Source organism: Schistocerca nitens, chromosome 1 (assembly GCF_023898315.1).
Source record: "Schistocerca nitens isolate TAMUIC-IGC-003100 chromosome 1, iqSchNite1.1, whole genome shotgun sequence".
NCBI lineage: Eukaryota > Metazoa > Arthropoda > Insecta > Orthoptera > Acrididae > Schistocerca > Schistocerca nitens.
Window position 1 is genome coordinate 794,180,519 of NC_064614.1, and position 23,708 is coordinate 794,204,226.

At 39.7% G+C, this 23,708-nt stretch overlaps 1 non-coding gene across 1 annotated transcript; it reads left to right on the forward strand.

Moving 5' to 3' along the window:
• The first annotated feature begins 23,185 nt into the window (after positions 1 to 23,185).
• Positions 23,186 to 23,257, forward strand: Trnap-agg (transfer RNA proline (anticodon AGG)). The gene has a single exon. It is a non-coding gene; the product is annotated as a tRNA-Pro (tRNA).
• Positions 23,258 to 23,708: the final 451 nt, after the last annotated feature.

Sequence of the window (23,708 nt, forward strand, 5' to 3'; positions counted from 1 at the left end):
CTGATTCAGACCCTCCACTTAGCTCTGTACCAAAGGTCCGCAGTCAGTCCTGTCGATGATGTTGCAGATGGTGAGCTCTGCTTTCATCCCACTAGCGAGACTGGCAGTCTTCACCAAATCAGATAGCCGCTGGAAGCCAGAGAGGATTTCCTCCAATCCATAGCGACACACATCATTGGTGCCGAAATGAGAGACCACCTGCAGATGGGTGCACCCTGTACCCTTCATGGCATCCGGAAGGACCCTTTCCACATCTGGAATGACTCCCCCCGGTATGCACACGGAATGCACATTGATTTTCTTCCCCTCTCTTGCTGCCATATCCCTAAGGGGCCTCATTAGGCGCCTGACGTTGGAGCACCCAACTACCAGTAAGCCCACCCTCTGCGACCTCTCGAATCTTCCAGACTGAGAGGCAACCTCTGGAACAGGACAAGCACCCATGTCTGGCCGAAGATCAGTATCAGCCAGAGACAGAGCCTGAAACCGGTTCGTCAGACAAACTGGAGAGGCCTTCCATTCAGCTCTCCAGAATATCTTTCACCCCCTGCCACACCTCGAGACAACCTCCCACTCTACCACGGGTGAGGGGTCACCCTCAATGTGGGCAGTATCCCGGGCAGCCACAGCCGTAGTCCGTTCGGGGGATGCATGGGACGAGCTGGCCGTCCCCGACAAACCCCCATCCTGACCCCCACAGTGATGCCCATTGGCAACAGCCTCAAGCTGTGTGACCGAAGCCAACACTGCCTGAAGCTGGGAACGAAGAGATGCCAACTCAGCCCGCATCCGAACACAGCAGTTGCAGTCCCTATCCATTCTAAAAGCTGTTGTGCAAAGAACGTCTGAAATAATCTACAGAGAGCACAAACAATTCGACACAAAATTTAAACGGTTATTAAAATACAAGATTGCCTAGTAAATGCAGTAATGTTGCTACTAGCGCACTGCTGACACACTGCTCGGCGGCGGAAGGAGACTACGCGGTTTTACACTATTCAGGTGCTAAAATGCGATGTTACAACTCTCAAATACTATAATTCTCCCGAAATTTATGAATTAAACAATACAAGTACCCAAAAACACGCAAAGAAATTAAGAATTAAACTATGTAACAAATAAGTCAGCTAAGAGTATACGACTTGCTGCTGGCAGCTGCTTATCCAACGACAGCAGGGAGCACACTGGCTGTGACCAACCGACACTGGCCGGTCTACACAAAAACAGAAGACAGACGACTACGCGAATTTACACTATTCGGGTACTAAAGCGCGATGCTACAACTCACAAATACTTTTAATACGCCCGAAAGTTATGAATTAAACAATGCAAGCACCCAAAAACACGCAAAGAAATTAAGAATTAAACTATGTAACAAATAAATCGGCGAAGAGTATACGACTTGCTCCTGGCAGCTGCTTATCCAACGGCGGCAGGGACCTAAGTAGTATGTTGGTGCTTTGGTAAAGTTTCTCAATGGACATGTAGGTATTTCAGGTTTGTGAACTTTAGGCAATGATTGGAGGGTGGGGGCCTTTGGCTTTTTCTGTATGATTTTTTTACTTTGTGTTTCTGAAAATAATTTTCTGTTTTTCAGAGTTTTCTGTAAGTTACTTTGGAATCAGTTTGTTGGATCACTTCTTAATTCTGTGATGTTGTTGAATTGGATGAATTCTAATATTTTGTCAATGTATTCTTGTTTCTTTATGACTACAATCGAATTCCCTTGTTGGATTTTGTGATAATGGCATTTCCTTGTGTTAAATTGTTCTGTAGTTGTCTGCAGGTTTTTTCTTCAGCAGTCCTAGTGTTTTCTTTTATGGTTGTTCTGTCCTCTTTGAATATGTTTCTTATTTCTTCTTGTTAGATTTGCATTGAATTCAGATGTGTTCAGTTTCTCTTATTAGTTTATGACGTGTTCAGTTTCTGTTATGATATTTTCTATAGTACTGTGCAACACCACTGTGTTTATGTTTGGGTCCCTTTTCAATTAGGCTCCTTTCTTGTTCATATAATTTTATGTCTCTTGGATTAATCACTCTTTTGTGAAAGGTGTGTTTGTTGTATTGGTAATGGGATTGGTAGGTGTTTGTGTGGCTTATCATTTTGGTGAGATGCTTTTGTTGCATTGTATGTTTTCTTTCTATTATGGTACCTGTGCATGTTTTAACCCTGTACATTAATTTATCAGAAAATGCTGGATACCTTATGTGATCTGCTAGTTCCATATATGTCTGTATATTTCAATAGTCAGAGCCCGTTTTTTTGGAATACAAAGACCAGATTTCTTACTTTATCCACATGATATGAGCCTTACGTTTTGTGTGCTGTGCTGCAGATGATGTGTTGTTTACAGTTATGGTTACATTGTTCTGTACTCTTTCATAGGCCAAACATAGTTAGTTGAATTTTATGTTGAGTATGGTTTTTTGAAGTTTGATGGTTGTGTTCTGGAATTTGTTGCAGAGTTGCAAAGGAGATACTGCCTGGAAATAATCATATTGTGGTGTTGCAGTTCTCCTTATGTCCGTGCTTGCTATGAAAACAGGACGAGGAATTTAGCCATACATAAGACATTTTCTCAGTTTAGTTTTACCCAGATATTTTTCAGCACTTTTTGTCCTATCTTCACCGGTTGATCTTACGTTGTTACTATAAAATAGTTGTCACATATTGACATTTAGAGAAACTTTTGGTACAAAATATTTACACTTGTGAATAAATAATTTTTGTAAAATATTATGCATTATTTGTTTACAGTTCACAGTTGAGATATGTATTAACGACCTGATGCTCTTTCCCTCCCTATTGCATATAAAAAGGAAAGGAAGCAAATGATGGGAGGGTTGTTGTTGTTGTGGTCTTCAGTCCTGAGATTGGTTTGATGCAGCTCTCCATGCTACTCTATCCTGTGCAAGCTTCTTCATCTCCCGTACCTACTGCAACCTACATCCTTCTGAATCTGTTTAGTGTATTTATCTCTTGGTCTCCCTCTATGACTTTTACCTTACACGCTGCCCTCCAGTACTAAATTGGTGATCACTTGATGCCTGATAATATGTCCTACCAAGCGATCCCTTCTAGTCAAGTTGTGCCAAAAATTTCTCTTCTCCCCAATTCTATTCAGTATCTCCTCATTAGTTATGTGATCGACTCATCCAATCTTCTGCAGCACCACATTTCGAAAGCTTCTTTTATCTTCTTCTCTAAACTATTTATTGTCCACGTTTCACTACCATACATGGCTACACTCCATACACATACTTTCAAAAACTATTTCCTGACGCTTAAATCTATACTCGATGTTAACAAATTTCTTTTCTTCAGAAATGCTTTCCTTGCCATTGCCAGTCTACATTTTATATCCTCTCTACTTCGACCACCAGTTATTTTGCTCCCCAAGTAGCAAAACTCATTTACTACTTTAAGCGTCTCATTTCCTAATCTAATTCTCTCAGCATCACCCGATTTAATTCGACTACATTCCATTACCCTCGTTTTTCTTTTGTTGATGTTCATCTTATATCCTCCTTTCAAGACACTTTCCATTCCGTTCAGTCGCTCTTCCAGTTGCTTTACTTTCTCTGGCAGAATTACAATGTCATCAGTGAACCTCAACGTTTTTATTTCTTCACCATGGATTTTATTTCCTACTCCGAATTTTTCTTTTGTTTTCTTTACTGCTTGCTCAATACACAGACTGAATAACATCGGGGATAGACTAAAACCCTGTCTCACTCCCATCCCAGCCACTGCTTCCCTTTCATGCCCCTCGACTCTTATATCTGTCATCTAGTTTCTGTACAAATTGTAAATAGCCTTTCCCTCCCTGTATTTTACCCGTGCCACCATTAGAATTCGAAAGAGAGTATTCCAGTCAACATTATCAAAAGCTTTCTCTAAGTTTACAAATGCTAGTAACACAGGTTTGCCTTTCGTTAATCTGTTTTCTAAGATAAGTCGTTGGGTCAGTATTGCCTCACGTGTTCCAGTATTTCTTTTTTTTTGGTCATCAATCTACTGACTGGTTTGATGCGGCCCGCCACGAATTCCTTTCCTGTGCTAACCTCTTCATCTCAGAGTAGCACTTGCAACCTACGTCCTCAATTATTTGCTTGACGTATTCCAATCTCTGTCTTCCTCTACAGTTTTTGCCCTCTACAGCTCCCTCTAGTACCATGGAAGTCATTCCCTCATGTCTTAGCAGATGTCCTATCATCCTGTCCCTTCTCCTTATCAGTGTTTTCCACATATTCCTTTCCTCTCCGATTCTGCATAGAACCTCCTCATTCCTTACCTTATCAGTCCACCTAATTTTCAAGATTCGTCTATAGCACCACATCTCAAATGCTTCGATTCTCTTCTGTTCCGGTTTTCCCACAGTCCATGTTTCACTACCATACAATGCTGTACTCCAGACGTACATCCTCAGAAATTTATTCCTCAAATTAAGGCCGGTATTTGGTATTAGTAGACTTCTCTTGGCCAGAAATGCCTTTTTTGCCATAGCGAGTCTGCTTTTGATGTCCTCCTTGCTCCATCCGTCATTGGTTATTTTACTGCCTAGGTAGCAGAATTCCTTAACTTCATTGACTTCGTGACCATCAATCCTGATGTTACGTTTCTCGCTGTTCTCATTTCTACTACTTCTCATTACCTTCGTCTTTCTCCGATTTACTCTCAAACCATACTGTGTACTGTTCATTCCGTTCAAGAGATCATTTAATTCTTCTTCACTTTCACTCAGGATAGCAATGTCATCAGCGAATCGTATCATTGATATCATTTCACCTTGTATTTTAATTCCACTCCTGAACCTTTCTTTTATTTCCATCATTGCTTCCTCGATGTACAGATTGAAGAGTAGAGGCGAAAGGCTACAGCCTTGTCTTACACCCTTCTTAATACGAGCACTTCGTTCTTGATCGTCCACTCTTATTAGTCCCTCTTGGTTGTTGTACATATTGTATATGACCGGTCTCTCCCTACAGCTTACCCCTACTTTTTTCAGAATCTCGAACAGCTTGCACCATTTTATATTGTCGAACGCTTTTTCCAGGTCGACAAATCCTATGAAAGTGTCTTGATTTTTCTTTAGCCTTGCTTCCATTATTAGCCGTAGCGTCAGAATTGCCTCTCTCGTCCCTTTACTTTTCCTAAAGCCAAACTGATCGTCACCTAGCGCATTCTCAATTTTCTTTTCCATTCTTCTGTATATTATTCTTGTAAGCAGTTTCGATGCATGAGCTGTTAAGCTGATTGTGCGATAATTCTCCCACTTGTCAGCTCTTGCCGTCTTCGGAATTGTGTGGATGATGCTTTTCCGAAAGTCAGATGGTATGTCGCCAGACTCGTATATTCTACACACCAACGTGAATAGTCGTTTTGTTGCCACTTCCCCCAATGATTTTAGAAATTCTGATGGAATGTTATCTATCCCTTCTGCCTTATTTGACCGTAATTCCTCCAAAGCTCTTTTAAATTCCGATTCTAATACTAGATCCCCTATCTCTTCTAAATCGAATCCTGTTTCTTCTTCTATCACATCAGACAAATCTTCACCCTCATAGAGGCTTTCAGTGTATTCTTTCCACCTATCTGCTCTCTCCTCTGCATTTAACAGTGGAATTCCCGTTGCACTCTTAATGTTACCACCGTTACTTTTAATGTCACCAAAGGTTGTTTTGACTTTCTATGGAATCCAAACTGATCTTCCCCGAGGTCAGCTTCAACCAGTTTTTCCATGCGTCTGTTAACAATTCGTGTTAGTATTTTGCAGCTGTGGCGTATTAAACTGATAGTTCGCTAATTTTCACATCTGTCAACACCTGCTTTCTTTAGGATTGGAATTGTTATATTCTTTTGAAATCTGAGGGTATTTCGCCTGTCTCATACATCTTGCTCACCAGATGGTAGAGTTTTGTCAGGGCTGGCTCTCCCAAGGCTGTCAGTAGTTCTAATGGAATGTTGTCTACTCCTGGGGCCTTGTTTCGACTTAGGTCTTTCAGTGTTCTGTCAAACTCTTCACGCAGTATCATATCTCCCATTTCATCTTCGTCTACATCCTCTTCCATTTGCATAATATTGTCCTCAAGTACACTTGTATACTGTATAGACCCTCTATATAATCCTTACACCTTTCTACTTTCCCTTCTTTGCTTAGAATTGGGTTTCCATCTGAGTTGTTGATATTCTTAAAAGTGGTTCTCTTTTCTCCAAAGGTCTCTTTAATTTTCCTGTAGGCAGTATATGTCTTACCCCTAGTGAGATAAGCCTCTACATCCTTACATTTGTCCTCTAGCCATACCTGCCTAGCCATTTTGCATTTCCTGTCGATCTCATTTTTGAGATATTTGTGTTCCTTTTTGCCTGCTTCATTTATTGCATTTTAGTATTTTCTCCTTTCATAAATTTAATTCAATATCTCTTCTGTCACCGAAGGATTTCTATTAGCCCTCGTCTTTTTATCTACGTGATCCTCTGCTCCCTTCACTATTTCATTTCTCAAAGCTACCCAGTCTTCTTCTACTGTATATCTTTCCCCCATTCTTGTCAATCGTTTCCTAATGTTCTCCCTGAAACTCTCTACAACCTATGGTTCTGTCAGTTTATCTATGTCCCATTTCCTTAAATTCCCACCTTTTTGCAGTTTCTTCAGTTTTAAACCACAGTTCATAACCAATAGATTGTGGTCAGAGTCAGTATCTGCCCCTGGAAATGTCTTACAATTTAAAACCTGGTTCCTAAATCTCTGTCTTACCATTATATAATCTATCTGAAACCTTCGAGTATATCCAGCCTTCTTACATGTATATAACCTTCTTTCATGATTCTTGAACCAAGTGTTAGCCATGATTAAGTTATGCTCTGTGCAAAATTCTACCAGGCGACTTCCTCTTTCATTTCTTACCCCCATTCCATATTCACCTACTACGTCTCCTTCTCTTCCTTTTCCTAATATCGTATTCCAGTCACCCATGACTATTAAATTTTCGTCTTTCACTATCTGAATAATTTCTTATGTATCATTATACATTCCATCAATTTTGAAACGTCCTCTTCGAAAAATTAGTGAATTACTGTGCTGGTAAACCCCTTACGTTACCTTTCATGAATCACTTACCTCACAAAAATCTTCATTACTCGAACTACTGCAATACAGCGAGCCCCACTACTGCCAGCTAAATAAAAGATTCAAACTACTGAAGGCACTATCTACTGATAGGCATAGTTAGCAAATGAAAGATTTTGATAAAGAACAAACAATGTATTTACCTTAATAGTGTTCAAAAGTCATAATATATATATAAGTTCATGACATCCAGTCTTACAAATTTACTGTATCTGATGGACACACGTCCAGATCATCCGCTCTCAAAACTCCGCCATCTCTCTCCCCACATCCACCACTACTGGCGGCTCAGCTCCAACTGCGCAACGCTATGCGCTTTTAACAACCAACTGCCCAACACTACAATAGCGACTATTTCAACAATGCCCACCAGCCACAGACTGCACATAGCACAGCCAGTGATTTTCATACAGAACACTAGGTGACGTTACCAACATAAAAACCTAAACAGCCTACTTACATACCCCCATGCTCAACACAAAAAATTTTACAAATTGTTTTGGGCAGTGGCCAATACATATTTGAAAAAAAATTTATAATTACAATAACAAAGAAATCAAATGCACACACTTATTGATACACTGTTGTTGAAAAGTAAAAATTGTTCACATAAAGACAGTCCTCATCATTCATCACAATATAATTCCATTGCACAAAGTCTGATCAGTAAAAGAAAATGCACACGGAAGTAGTGGATTTCCATGCTGCCTTGAAGAAGTAGTGTTGTCCTTCCAATGGAAAGACAGTGCTGACTCTTGACATGCAGACAGGTAATGGGCCACAACACAGCAAACCTACCGCAGAGTCAGTCGACGTTTTGATGAATATTGGTATGTAGGTCATCACAGAGCAGACCCCCTGTAGTCCTGGTAGAGATTATGGTATTGGTGAGCCACCAGAGGTGCAGACCCACTGCAGTCCTTGTAGCAATAATGGTATTGGTGGGTCATCAAAGGTGCAGACCCACTGCAGTCCTCGTAGAGATGGCCAGCAGCCATCTGTTGCGACTGTGCAGGTGCACAATCACCATCGAAGAGTGTTGCAGAAAATATCGCAAATCCATAAACCACCACTTGTGCACTCACAAAGTTTTTGGAATTGTCCTTAGAACCAGCAATGATGTTAACCAGTCCCTTGCTGAATTATCAACGCATGTGCAAGCACTAACAGTCGTCTTTTTTCACATATTGTGCATATACTATGACCAACAGAAATGTGTGCAGTGAAATGAATGCTTACAAGTTACTTAATTTGATGAACTGGGGTAAATTACAATTTTATAACATGAGAATACAATAACAAAGGTACAAAATACATCATTAAAGAACATAACAATACAGATAACATTTGTAGTAATACTGGCTTTACAAAAGAATAGAAATAAACATATACATCAGTGTTACAGGAATTATGACATAAGTAAATACATAAAATATCAGAATAACTTTGGAAAATAATGTCTAATCATCTTTACAAAGTAAATAACATATTATTAATGCCAATTACATTTGAGGATAACAGTATTCCTCATCATAGTGAATGTAGCTTAGTATTAGAAAAATTCTACAACATAAGTCTTATCAGATAAACACATAAAGACAGGAAAAACACAAATACACAAGGGTAGACAAACACATAGCTGAATAACACAAAAGGAAAGGACTTGTTGTCAGTGAGACGTCTGGTAGTGCAGTCCAACCTAAAACTTCATTCGATAGATCTTTTCTCTTATTTCAACATTTGTTTCCACCAAAAAAGAAAATCCTATCGAAGCATGCTTTCTGCATTCTATTCATATCCTCTTTGAAAATAGTTATTCTCCACTGTACACTACTTTTTTGGCCAAACCATTTTCTTATAGCTTCTCAATGCATTTCTCCCAATTGATCACAACTCATCCTCTTGTATAGCCTACCCCATCTTAAGCTAACTTAAATCTACTGAGCTCAGATATATATACTAAGGGACGAGGCAATGCAGCAACACACAACAAATTAACACAAACAGCAATGACAAAAAATGAAAACTGGCGAAGCAAGCAGCAGTATATCTAAATTAGCAAAGCAAATGCAACATTACCACTGAAATGAGCCAATGTGCAGCAAAACCAAAAATAAATCAGTAGTAAAACTGGCTTAATACAATGTAAAATTCAGTAGAACTATGCCTGGCAAACAACAGCAGCAAATGCTATAACTTATACCTAAACATGACAAAGCTCAAGCAGAAAAAATATTACAGTAAAGATAGGAAATGTCTAATAACTATGTCACATCTTAACACTAGAGTGATGCATCACCTTGACTTACTCTACGAAACAGCTTACCCAGTCATTGACAAATATTATGTATGCAATTCCTGTGAAGGGAAATGTCTTTTTGTGCTACCTCGTTTTTTTTTTTGGAAGTAGATCATAAAATTATTGTTTACTGGATCTGTAGACAGAAAAAATTTATATTAGTACATCTAGTAAATTTTATTTTAACCAATGCTGCAGTGAAATTAGAAACTAGATATTAAACAAAATGAGCAAATAAATGCATAAAGTAAGGGGTGAAACGTCATTCACTAGCCATATGGCATTTCGTAAGGAAATAAAAAATCTCTCAACTAGCAAGACAATAGCCGTGAAATGTTTCTCATCGTTTCATTAGTCATTTCAGTAAATATCAGAAAGTGTCGTATTTGCGATGCTTTCTACAAAGGAATGCCAATATCAAGGTTAATGGTCTCCCTTTTTTTTCTCCACCTAATGGCTTTTTCTCCAGGCAGGTGGCACAGCTGGGCGCCCACGACACATTACGTGAAGGTCACTTAACTTTCTTACCGAAATATTTACGACAGCAGTGACAGTCTATATAAAAAATTTCACAAGTCAAGAATTTGCTTTACAAATGTGTAGAAACAAAATCCTATAAATATAACAGTGTCAAAAAAATTTTCGCCGGCATTGTGATACATTCACACATTTACACACATTTCATAACACTTAAAGTATGATTCTTGGTTTCCAACAACCTTTTTCACAAGTCAGAGTCCATAACCACTACTCATAATTCCCTGCCTTATTACACATACACATATTCGTTGACAGTTCTTCAATATTTCATCATAATAAATACGTAGCGTAATCAAATTCCTCATATAGCATCAGCTTATTGATCATAAACATACCTCAACAGCATATTACACATTGTCATCGTAATAATAACATCATAACACCTTAGTCAAACCTCAAAAACGTCGTAGCTTTCTGCAATAATTTCAAAATCTAAAAAAAGTTCTCTGCTCATTTAAATAGCGTCATCTACCTAAAACGTACTTTAAAAACCATGATCCCATACCGAATACATCATTCAAAGCTCTCATAGTATCACAGTGGTTCCGAAAAAATATGAACAGTTCACAAAGTACAGACAAAATACAATTTCGTAAGTGTGAAGTTATCCAATTGTGTAATTAAGCAAACATCTGTCACTGATGTGGTAAAAAAAATGTTTGTCTCGCTCAGTTAAATGATCAGATAGCTGTGTAATTATGTGTTAGAGAAATATGGTACCAATGTGTAAAGTTGTAGGCCGGCCGTGGTGGTCTAGTGGTTCTAGGCGCTCAGTCCGGAGCTGTGCGGCTGCTACGGTCGCAGGTTCGAATCCTGCCTCGGGCATGGATGTGTGTGATGTCCTTAGGTTAGTTAGGTTTAAGTAGTTCTAAGTTCTAGGGGACTGATGACCACAGATGTTAAGTCCCATAGTGCTCAGAGCCATTTGAACCATTTGTAAAGTTGTATAAGCAAATACCATATTAGCTACAGCTCCTTGTGCTTGCCAAACACATGGTACACAAAGTAGGCATGTACCCCCTGAGGATTAATGTAATTATACCATCAGGTGTTACAGATTACAGCAATGGAATGGAATGTATCACGGAGAACTTTCTTTGTAATTCAAAAATCTTTATAAATAAATGTTTTAAGTACAAAATTAATCACTCAAATGCGTGTCCTATAGCACTAAATGTGCGTCTTGCTGTAAGATAATTCTGTGGAAGTGTCGTAGTTACCCTCCTCTGTAAGCAAAGTTCTGCTGAAGTCAATGTACTCACCTCATCATAAACAAAAGCGAAATGCTTTGCGTATAGTTATCGCAGTTATTACGCTTATTGCCGTGATGAAGTAAGTACTGTACTGTAACGTATTGTTGTGCTACGGAAAAGGCTGTCTCATTGTGGCTATACCACAAAGTTACTACTAAAACATGTTTCACTTTCCAGAAGAGTTCAGAAAAACTGTGCAGATATAAAACAGATACACCGCAAAAGCAGGAATGTAAACTGTGTCACACATTAGTAGTGTGATACAATCGTGTAGCTGTCAAATAACTAACCACTGTGTCATCTAGTATCTCTCAGAAAGTACTTTAAATCCAGAATGTATTTTCAAGTAAATCAAAATGTTGCATTAAAATCTCATTAGCAGTACCAGTATATGTTCTAAGTATGTAAGCCTTATAGTCGTTACGTAATCGTGCAACTAACAAGCAAGAATGTTCACACACAAAACACTGTGTCCTCTGTTCACTATAACAATGCATTTGTAATTACTGTCTAAATATATTCCCTAGGTTCTTGACTGGATAGTTAATTTTAAAACATAGTTGCATGTTAACAGTATCTAAGTGTGACAAAGAGTAATAGTAACGTGAAGTGAAAAATTTTATAGCAAACACTAAGTTAAAAAGCAGATTATCTCTCAATAAACGGTTATACATGTGAAATGTGGTGTAAACCTTTACTCTTCCTAGTACGCAGAGTTTCAACTTCAACGCAATTATCATGATGTATAGGTCGGATTCTGTAAGGTCCATTGTAAACCAGAATGAATTTGTGACTCAAGTGTTTCTTCTTATGTGACAATGAATGAGCTTTAATGAGAACTTTCTGACCAATATATAGTTTCGTTGCCATTGCTTTACCGTGTACTTTTCTCCTTTTGTCTGCAGCAGAATTTATATTTTTAATAGCTAAATTAATTATGTCTTTGTGTCGAAGTTTACGTGTATTCGGAAAAGGTACAAGCTCTCTGATTCTGTTTGGGGGTTCTTCATTCTTCAGTACAAGAATAGGTGGTAAAGCAATGGAGCCATGAGGCATTTCATTCAGCACGTTTTGAAATAAGTGTAAATATCTGTCCCAATGCTGATGCTTTCTGTGACAATAAAGTCTGCAAAGCTTATTGATTTCTTTCATAATCCGTTCGGAGGGGTTACAATGTGGTGAGTACAATTAAATTAAAACAGGTTTGATTTTATGATTCCGAAGCATGCGTGACCAAACATCAGATCTGAATTGCGGTCCGTTATCTGAAATGACTTTTCTAACGTGTCCAACTTCACGTAAGAAATTTTTAACAAAGGCGTTTGATACAGACCGTCCAGTGGCTTTACGTAACGGAGTGAAAGAAACAAATTTTGAAGTAAGTTCAACAACGACTAGAAAGTACGAAAATCCATTCGATGTTGTGACAAGGGGTCCCAAGAGATCAACAGCAGCAAATTCTTTTAATTTAGAAGGCATGATAGGAAACAACGGAGCACGATGTGAGATAGTAGATGGTTTAACCTTTTGACGAACTTTACAAATAGACAAGACTCTTCGAATTCTCTTTTCCATATTGTTAAAATAACAAGTCGTCCGAAGAATATGATAACATTTTCTTGGACCAAAATGTGCATAGCTGAAATCAATGTACCAAATGAGCTTATTAACAAAATCGTCAGGAATGCAAAGTATCCATAGCTTGCCATCAACAGTGCAGCGTTTGAAGAGTATGTTGTTTCTAACCAGATAATAATGCCGAATCTGTGTGTGTGTCTTTTCATGCCATTTACTTTTATTGTCTTTCCAAATTGGATCTTTATCTTGTTCATGAGCAATGTCCTTTAAATATGTGGTGATGAAGTTTTCAAAAGCGACTTTCTGAATGTAAAGAATACTGAAATTTTTCTCGAGGTTGCCTTCTGTGTTACTTTTCTCAAGCCCAGCCGGTGCGCGTGACAGTGCGTCCGCAACGATGTTCTCCTTGCCGGGAATGTAGACTATTGTGAAGTGGAATTCTTGCAGAAACAATGCCCAACGTTTTAACCTGTCATGATTTAATTTTGAAGACATAAGAAATTGTAATGCACGATGATCACTGTATACTTTTACGTGCTTACCAGAAAGAAAGAAACGGAATTTGTTAAATGCCCAAACGATTGCTAAAGCTTCTACTTCAGTAGCGGAATAATTTATTTTCAGATTTTGTTAGCACTCGGCTACCAAAAGCAATGGTTTTCTGAACAGTAACGTCATTTTCTATGGCTTCTTGAAATAAATAGGCACCAAGACCGACTTTAGAAGAATCCGTGCTAAGGCAGAAATCTGTGACAGATCTGGATGAGCTAATATTGGCGCGTTAAGTAGCGATTCTTTCAAAGAATTGAATTCCAACTGTGCCTGTTCTTCCCAGTTCCAAATAGTATTTTTTCCCGTGAGAGAACAAAGTCTTGGTGTAACTAGAATTTGTACATTCAGAAAACGACGGCAAAAATTTACGAGACCTAGGAAACTGCGGACTTGTTTTTTTGTGGATGGAACTGGAATGGCTCTGATTGCTTCTACCTTTTCAGGATCCGGCTGAATGCCTACAGAAGAAATAATATGTCCCAAAAACCTCACCTTTGACCTACCAAATTCAGACTTTTCCAAGTTAACTGTAATTCCAGATTCTGCAAAAATACGTAACAAACTGATGAGGATGCGATTATGTTGTTCCCATGAGGCTTCTGCTATTAGAATATCATCCACATATAAGGTGATGTGACGTTTTAAGAACTCAGGTAATATGGAATTTAGTCCACGAATGAATGCTGCCGAAGAAATGTTCAAACCAAAAGGAAGTTTCCGAAATTGATAACAAAAGCCGAAACAAAGAAGAACTGTGTACTTTCTACATTCTGGATGAAGTTCTATCTGATAGAAGCTGGATCTGAGATCAATGGAAGACAACGCTTTTACACCATTAAAATTTTGAAGAAGTTCTTCCATCGTTTGCGGCCTGTCTGCTTCAGGAATGATGATAGTATTGATTTGTCTCGAATCTAAGACAAGCCTGATCGATCCATTTTTCTTCTCAACAACATGTAATGGATTGTTGTATGAGCTTACTGCAGGCTCAATAATGCCCTCGTCAAGCACATATTGTATTTCTGTTCTAACACGGTCCCTCTAATGTGCTGGAATTACGTATGGTCTAACACAAAATTTAGTATGCTCACGAACACGAAATTGGTATTGAAATCCCTTGATTGTTCCTGTTTTGTGAGTAAAAACTGTGGAATGTGCTTGTAAAATCTCAAAAAGCTCCTGCCTATCAGTGTCATTACAATTCTCAATTGTTTGAATTTTATTCTGAATTAACTCATTAGTATCAAATACACCGTCGATATCATCCCTCTCAATACTTGCAGAGTGATTGTTAGTGTCAAGTTCCGTCGAAAATTCCAAGCTGTTGTATAACAGGAGGTAAAGCCGATTAATTTCGTCATGGTTTGAGAGCCAATCTTCAAATTTCAAAGCTATTGACTTACCTTCTTTCTCTAAATTTATTTCAGCATCGTGAAAGTTTAACTTTGCTTTGTATTCATTCAAAAAGTCTACTCCTAATATAGTTTCCGTCGACAGTAACGGAACAATAAGAAAGTTCATAGAGAAGCTGTGGCTTTGACAAAAGAATTCTAAGTTGGTTTGTTGGCGTACATCTACACTTTTTCCAAAAATGGCATCTTGTAATTTAATCTTACGTAAAGGAAGTGTGGGGCAATCGTTCGATTTGTTGCATTTGCTAAAATCTGTTTCATTAATTACTGAAATGGGACTGCCAGAGTCAAGTACTGCCGTAAATTTTGCATCATTTACTGTAATATGAATTACAGGATATGCAATGTTGTTCTGTTTTACGTCGTGTTCCTGGAGTAAGATGTCCCTAATGTCTTCCATTTTTACGTAATTACTAGCTACGGCAGCTGCGTCGTCAGATTCAGAAGTACGTGTTGTGGCTGCCAGCGGTGTAAGTCATTGCCTACTGTCTCTTTGTTGGCGCACATCGTTATTGGGATTTGGAGATCTAACTTCTACAAATTCATCTTGACGAGAGGGCCCTGACCTGTTTGAATCCCCCAGTTTTTATGAAATTCAGGTCTGTCGTTTTGTCGGTAGTTTACATAGTTTCTTTTTTGTCGGTCATGTGGTGGAGAATTTCTCCCGGAATCGTAACTGCGTGGTGGACCGTTGCGTATGAAGTTATTCTGTCTCTCTTGATAATAATTATTTTGGTTCCCATACTGTCTGTTTCTCTGATTGTCTCTGTGATAGTCATTACTGAGGAGAGGTGATCTTTCCCTGTAATTATTACTAGTCTGCCAACAGTTGTCTTGTGGGTGGTGTCTGTTTGGGTAACGATTTGCGTTCTAAGAATAGCCTTGTCGTGTCCATTTATTATTTCTGTCAGCGCGGTATTGTGACGGATGTGACCTGTAATTGTTGTGTTCCTGTTTTCGCGTCCCACGATTGTCAGTGTCAATTTCCAATTCTTGTAAGAGTCCCTGAAAAGCTTCAATGTAGTCTTTGCAACGTTCTGCCAAAATAATGGGTCGTAAATGTTCAGGCAATTTGATTAAGCAAATGCGGATGAGTTCTGAGGGGCTGTATGGGTTTGACAGGTATTGATTCTTGTGCAACATGTCTTCAAAATAATAAGACTGGAAAATTCAGATTGTTCGAAATGTTTCATCATTATGATGCTATGTTTTACCCGGTTTTGTGTAGTTTGAGACCAATATGCTGAGAGGAGGGCATGATAAAATTCTCCTTCACTGTGACAACGTGAATGACCGATCGCATTCTTACAGCTGGTTCATTCTCTAAGCAGCCACACATAAATTCTAATCTGTGCTCTAATGACCAGTTGGGAGGAAAACAATGAGAGAATTGATGGAGCCACACTTGTGGATGAATATCGTTGCCAGAATTCTTAAATGTTTTGAATTTACGTGTAGTAATGAACAGCTTATAGTCAAAATATCGTGTCGGCGAGTCGCATATCGGTCATTGTTACGTCGTGTCGGCGGTTCCATCTCAAAATTCGGTGCACCTTGCCAATTTCTTTCATAATTTCCGAAATGCCCTGTGTTATTATTTTGTGGCTTTTCCGTATTTCTAAGTCCCTCTTCCCGTGTTGGAGCGCGAGTGTCCTCTGAAATATGTAATTCTTGTGTTACTTGTGCCAACTGATCTTGTACTTCCCGGATTTCTCTTTTGTGTTGCGTATTAATTTGATTCTGATTTTGTTTGAATTTCTTAATTTGTTCATACTCTTCTGCGTCAGTGAAGGCTACAGGTCTTGTGTCATTCAGATCATCATCCACCTTTGTAGAGAAGTTAGTGAACTGCTCCCAAAGTTAAGCCACTTTCTCCGATAGTGAACTTATTTCATCAGTGTGTTTTTCTGAAAAAAGTTTCAGAGTGTCCATTTGTGTTGAAATCGTATCTACTGTGTCCTTTAAGTTTTCCTCAGTTATTGCAAGTTGCGTAACCGAATCGATAGATGCTACCGAGTCAATTTTAGCTTGCAAGGTGTGATTTTCATGAACAATAGTTTGCAGTTCCTTTATGGCTTCTTCGTGATTCTGTAATACATTTTCATGATGCGAAAAAATAGGTTGGAAATGCTCACAAATTTGTGTTTTTACGTCATTACAGACTTTTTGACATTTCGATTCGACTTTAAGTAACTCAGCAGTTAAACTGTCACGTGTTTGTTCAGGCGTGGTGTCTAACTTTTGAAGCTGTTGCTGTGTTTGTCTCTGGTGTTGTTCCATTGTGTCTAACTTTTAAAGATTTTGTCCCATTTGTTTCTGATTTTGTTCAGGTGTTGTGTCTAGCTTTTGTAGCGTTTGTCCCATTTGTTGCATTAACTGTAATAACAATGCACTGGTGTCTGATACATGTTCCTCAGTGCTATTCGGTAGTGCATTTGAACCGGCAATATTCGCATTTTGAAAAGCAGAAAATGTGTCTTGACTTATCTGAGAAGACGTTGAGGACGCAAAACCTGAATCTACAGTATTTGCAAGATTGTGTCCTGTCATTTCGGATTCCTGAGGCGAGCTGTTGCCGACCGATCGATCGATAATGCTTCCCTGTTCACTAATTGTTTCACTGTCTACACCATTATTTGCAGCCTGCTCCATTTCCCTATGCACAATTACCAAATTACTACTTTGAATGTCTGTTATTTAATTACACGGTGGTGCTGATAAGCTACGCTCGTCGTCACTATCATTTCTCAATTTACTTTGGAGCCTAGTGTTACGTTTTTCACACGCCATAATTATCACGTATTTCACACGATAACAAGAAAAGCACAATTTGAAGAGAAAAGATAAGAAAACACATTAACATAGCATTGAAAATAATACCTCGTTAATTGCTAGTGCAGCTGCGAAATACTTGGTGCAAATCTACATGCATGCCACAACTGTTTCACTGTACAACAATGAAAAACTACAACTACAAAGGAAATTCTCTCTATAATTAGGCGCTAGCAATAAACAATAGCTACATTAATAACACAAACCACAAGAAAAAATCAGAAGATTTCAGTGAGGTATCCTCGGCTAAGGGTCGACATACGATAAAGCACAAAGAATGTATTTACCTCAATAGTGTTCAAAAGTCATAATATATACATCAGTTCATGACATCCAGTCTTACAAATTTACTGTCTCTGATGGACACACGTCCAGATCATCCGCTCTCAAAACTCCGCCATCTCTCTCCCCACATCCACCACTGATGGCGGCTCGTCCGAAGCTCGTGGTCGTGCGGTAGCGTTCTCGCTTCCCGCGCCCGGGTTCCCGGGTTAGATTCCCGGCGGGGTCAGGGATTTTCTCTGCCTCGTGATGACTGGGTGTTGTGTGATGTCCTTAGGTTAGTTAGGTTTAAGTAGTTCTAAGTTCTAGGGGACTGATGACCATAGATGTTAAGTCCCATAGTGCTCAGAGCCATTTGAACCATTTCATGGCGGCTCACCTCAAACTGCGCAACGCTACGCGCTGTTAACAGCCATCTGCCCAACACTACAATAGCGACTATTTCAACAATGCCCACCAGCCACAGACTGCACACAGCACAGCCAGTGATTTTCATACAGAGCGCTAGGTGATGTTACCAACATAAAAACCTAAACAGCCTAATTACAATTTCTTCGTCATCTGAGGAGCTAGTTGGCATATATACTTGTACTACTATGGTAGGCGTCTGCTTCGTGTCTATCTTGGCCACAATAATGCGTTCACTATGCTGTTTGTAGTAGCTTACCCGCATTCTTATTTTCCTATTCATTATTAAACCTACTCCTGCATTACCTCTATTTGATTTTGTATTTATAACCCTGTAGTCACCTGACCAGAAGTCTTGTTCCTTCTGCCACCGAACTTCACTAATTCCCACTATATCTAACTTTAACCTACCCATTTCCCTTTTTAAATTTTCTAACCTACCTGCCCGATTAAGAGATCTGATATTCTACGCTCCGACCAATAGAACGCCAGTTTTCTTTCTCCTGATAACAATGTGCTCTGAGTAGTCCCCGCCCTGAGATCCGAATGGGGGACTATTTTACCTCTGGAATATTTTACCCAATAGGACGCCATCATCATTTACCCATACAGGAAAGCTGCATGCCCTCGGGAAAAATCACGGCTGTAGTTTCCTCTTGCTTTCACCCGTTCGCAGTACCAGCACAGCAAGGCCGTTTTGGTTAGTGTTACAAGGCCAGATCAGTCAATCATCCAGACTGCTGCCGCTGCAACTACTGAAAAGGCTGCTGCCCCTCTTCAGGAACCACACGTTTGTCTGGCCTCTCAACAGATACCCCTCCGTTGTGGTTGAAACCACGGTACGGCTATCTGTATAGCTGAGGCTCGCAAGCCTCCCCACCAACGGCAAAATCCATGGTTCATGGGGGGGGGGGGGGGGGGGGGTGTTGTATGGGAGGGTAGGAGGCCCAAATTTCATCGCCTCAGTATTTTACGATCTTTATAATTTCTGAAAAATTATTGAGGAAGGCTAAAAATTAGTATATATTTCACCAAATTTATTCTCGACCTCTAGGCAAATTACAATTAAAGTTATGACGAACTGTAATCAGTATTTGACATAAATGTTAACACTGCAAAAGCAGAAATACGACAAAATTGTGCGTAATTTCATCCCTGATAAAAATTCTCAGAATCAGAGTAAATTTAAATCTATTTTTCCAGTATAACATTGCCGAACATTTTAACTATTATACATCACCTTAAGGCCATGAATGGACAATGCTTTCAAGTTATTTTCAGCCTTCTAAACATGTGTCACATATCAGTTTGTATTTCTGAATAGATAAATATTTCGTGTTGTTATACAAAGACAAGCAATTCATGCTACAAATCCATTTCACTGATAGCTTTTTCCAATCTGAAAGAAAAGAAACTAAAATAACTTTTATAAATATGAAATAAAATGAAATTTCTGTAACGGTTCCAAATTTCGTCCCAGGGGCGAAATCAAATACTGCAAGAGGGAGGAAATTACGAACCACTAGCTTTGCTACAATGGCCGGAACAGTAACATACGCCAAACTTTTGATTATAGCCGCTAGACATGCATTCGGGAGGACGACGGTTCAAACCCGCGTCTGGCCATCCGGATTTGGGTTTCTCGTGCTTTCCCTGAATCGATGCAGGCAAATGCTGGGATGTCTCCTTTGAAAGAGCACAGCCGATTTCCTACCCACCCCGGACACAATCCGGGATTGCAGTCCGTCTCTAATGACCTCGATGTCGACGAGATGTTAAAGTCAATCTTCCTTCCTTCCTGCCTTCTTTCCTTGCCTCTAGCGATTACACGCCACAACAACAACACAGCTGATAAAGCTCAGTATTTGAACCCAATTAATGTTCACACCACGAAGAGGAGGCTGTCAAATCCAATGCTGGGATAACTCGGCGTAAAAAGTAAATTCACCCGCTCCACGGAAGCCAAACCTCCTTCACACAATACTCTCTCTCAACAAGACAATCAAAGGAGGTCACGCATGAGCACGCAATTGAACATTAGTTACGAACTGTGGAAATCGGAAATTGTTAGGGGGACTAAATCAGGAGCAGCTGTGGAATTAGGGCCCTTACCTTACCGAGTGAAATGCCTTCCACCACACATAATGATTTGGCTGATGGAGTGTGCAGTAGATGCGGATGTACATAATGCACCCGTGGAGTTGAAGAAGTCTCATAGGACTCGAAAGGATAAAATGTTGAGAATTTCAATCGTAAAAATTATGTAACAGTTCTAACCAACTATATGTAAACAAATAAGAAAGTTCATTTGTCGATGGACAATTCTAAGATGTGTCCCGACTTTTCCAAGCTGTAGTGACCTTGCTCTGAAGAAGGAAGCGCATGCACGGAATTGCTTTCGAACGGGCAGCACATTCCTCTAATTCTAAAATCTTAGATGCCGAAACGAATCTCTTCAGTCATACAATCCCTTCCCCTCACCCTCCAAGCCATAAAAATAACAAGTGTCGATTTTTGAAAACTTGTGATAAATCTTAAAATGAGAAATCGTTCGTCGGCCGCGGTTCCAGGCGCGCAGTCCGGAACCGTGCGACTGCTACGGTCGCAGGTTCGAATCCTGCCTCGGGCATGGATGTGTGATGTCCTTAGGTTAGCTAGGTTTAAGTAGTTCTAAGTTCTAGGGGACTGATGACCACAGCAGTTGAGTCCCATAGTGCTCAGAGCCATTTGAACCTTTTTTTTTTTTTTTTTTGAGAAATCGTTCTTTTACAAAATGCTGTTCTGAAATTCAGATTTTTCAAACGTAATTTCTTATAATCAGAACATTAAAACCACGAGATTTAATACAAACGACAGGTGCTATCATAAGTCCCCGTAGCATTGTCACTTTGCGCCCTAGTTCTGCTCGACACATATTGCCACAAGTAACACCATCTAGGAAGCATTGGCACGGATCGGAAGTCATCGTGGCCATGACGCCACCTTTTCAACTGCTGTCAGCCGCAACGTTCAGACAGTTGTATTGTAGTTGCCTAATAAAGCATTTGTTGATGCATGACAGAGAAGATGGTTCAAATGGCTCTGAGCACTATGGGACTCAACTGCTGTGGTCATAAGTCCCCTAGAACTTAGAACTACTTAAACCTAACTAACCTAAGGACAGCACACAACACCCAGCCATCACGAGGCAGTACAGAGAAGACATTCCTGGTCCACCGGCGTCACGTACAATTCCGACTTCCCGAAGAGCTAGGAAAAACAAAGCACGATGTGACACGTGACACGGTGTTAGATGTTTACTAAATATTTTAAGTGTCATTTGCCTTCTGCTCATTGAGTTGTCTTACGAACGGAATGGTTCAAGTTCATATTTATTACAACAAATAACCAACAAATTTGAACACGAACGTTTCTACGACATGAACGAAGTTAAACTTATCGTGGTTATTACTGTATATCACAGAGTTTGGTGGCAGTCTGAAACAAAGGACAATCCACACGAAGGTTACCTATATGTACCGATCACGACTGAGGAATGAAGTTCAACTTTCATAGTTACGTTGCGATTTAATACATGAGTGCTATTTTAAATATCCGGTGCCGACTTGTGGGACTTGGCTAAAAAAAAAAAAAAAAAAAAAAAAAAAAAGAAATAAAATAAAAATAATTCGCAGGGATGTGTCGGAACGCTGTTTAGGAGCGTTCCGGCCGAAATTAAGCCCTAGGACAGCGATCTTCAGATCCTGCTGTGGCCAAATACATTTATGTTTCCCGTTGTTTCTCTAAATTTCTGAAGTCCAATGCCAAAGTGGTTTCTTTCTTTCTTTTCCATATACGAGATTGTGCTCCGTCTCTAAAGAACTTGTCGTCAACGGCACGTTAACCATTTCCAGTATCTTCCTCTCTTTCGAAGTGTAATACTTAGAACACCTTCTTTGATATTTTCGATGGCGGGAGATATGCGATCAGTTGATTTAAAACATGCGCGGACAAAACTCCTACGCCAAGATCGGAAGTTTTCTTTACTGATTACTGGATTCCGCTCATTACCGAGCTAGCTTCTAATCAGGCAACTCAGCTGTCACGCAGACACTTCCTTGTTACAGATATCAATTTTAGAAATGATATCTTCTTTACAGCCACTCATGGGCAATGCAACAACTATCATTGCTGTCTATCGTCTGTACATATGTGTGGCAAAATGGGCACTGTATCAACATTTGATTAGTAACTAACGTTGTCAGTTTACATAACGAACTAAGATTTTAACTTTACGATTCTTTTACGTAAAAATACGATGATATATAATGTGTGTCACACACTGAACAACGTTTTAGAATGATCTGAATATGGCTCGGTAATGACCCGAAACCAGTAATCAGAAAAGATAATTTGCGACGTTGGCGTAGAATTTTTATCCACAGATGGCTTTTAAAACGATTTTTCTGACAACCTTCTAGAAAAAAAAGTTAGTAGAGGAAGGTTAATGTGAAGCCTCCTGTTGGTCACGGTATAACTGTAGACAGTTTGTCTTGTGGAGGAGAAACAAACAAAGATAGAGAAAAAAAATCCTCCGCTACCTGCGCGCCATGAAGATGCAAAGATTACAATTATCGAATTGTGTAGCATTTTATAAGCAGCCAAAATTGGCGATGTCCCGGCGACCTACCTATTCCACTTTAAGTACGACCTCTCGTAACATCTTGGATGTTGGCTGAATGTCAAGCGGTAGACACGCGGAGATCGTGAGGCATTCAAGGACGCGACTGGCGGAGAAGTGGCACATCTCGTCGCGTGGCAACGCCCCCTCCCCCCCCCCCCCCCCCCCCCACCATGACTCTGTGGCGGCGCTTGGCACTTACATACTTTCTCCTCTGAGAATAACACTCCCTCAGCTGGCTCGTTGGTCTAGGGGTATGATTCTCGCTTAGGGTGCGAGAGGTCCCGGGTTCAAATCCCGGACGAGCCCCACTTTTTTCCTTCCCTTCGTTCTGTAAGGCAGCCGCGAATATTCTTGAGTCCTGTTAACGCTATAAAAATATACCCACGGTAAATCATTCCCAAAGACTTCAACAATGTTCTTCTGAGTGTGACCACGTCATGAAAGATAAAACTACCGGCGTTTCGACTAATATAGCATTTAACGTACAACGTGGTATAATTAGTCTAATGTAGTTGCCTGCGATTTTATCCGAAATTTTGGTAGTTACATAATGAAGCTTGCGCTTATATACTTACAGTTATCCCGTCCGCCAAGAGACAAAACGGATAAAACATTATATTAATTGAGGATGGTCGCAGGTTCGAATCCTGCCTCGGGCATGGATGTGGTGATGTCCTTAGGTTAGTTCGGTTTAAGTAGTTCTAAGTTCTAGGGAACTAATGACCTCAGATGTTAAGTCCCATAGTGTTCAGAGCCA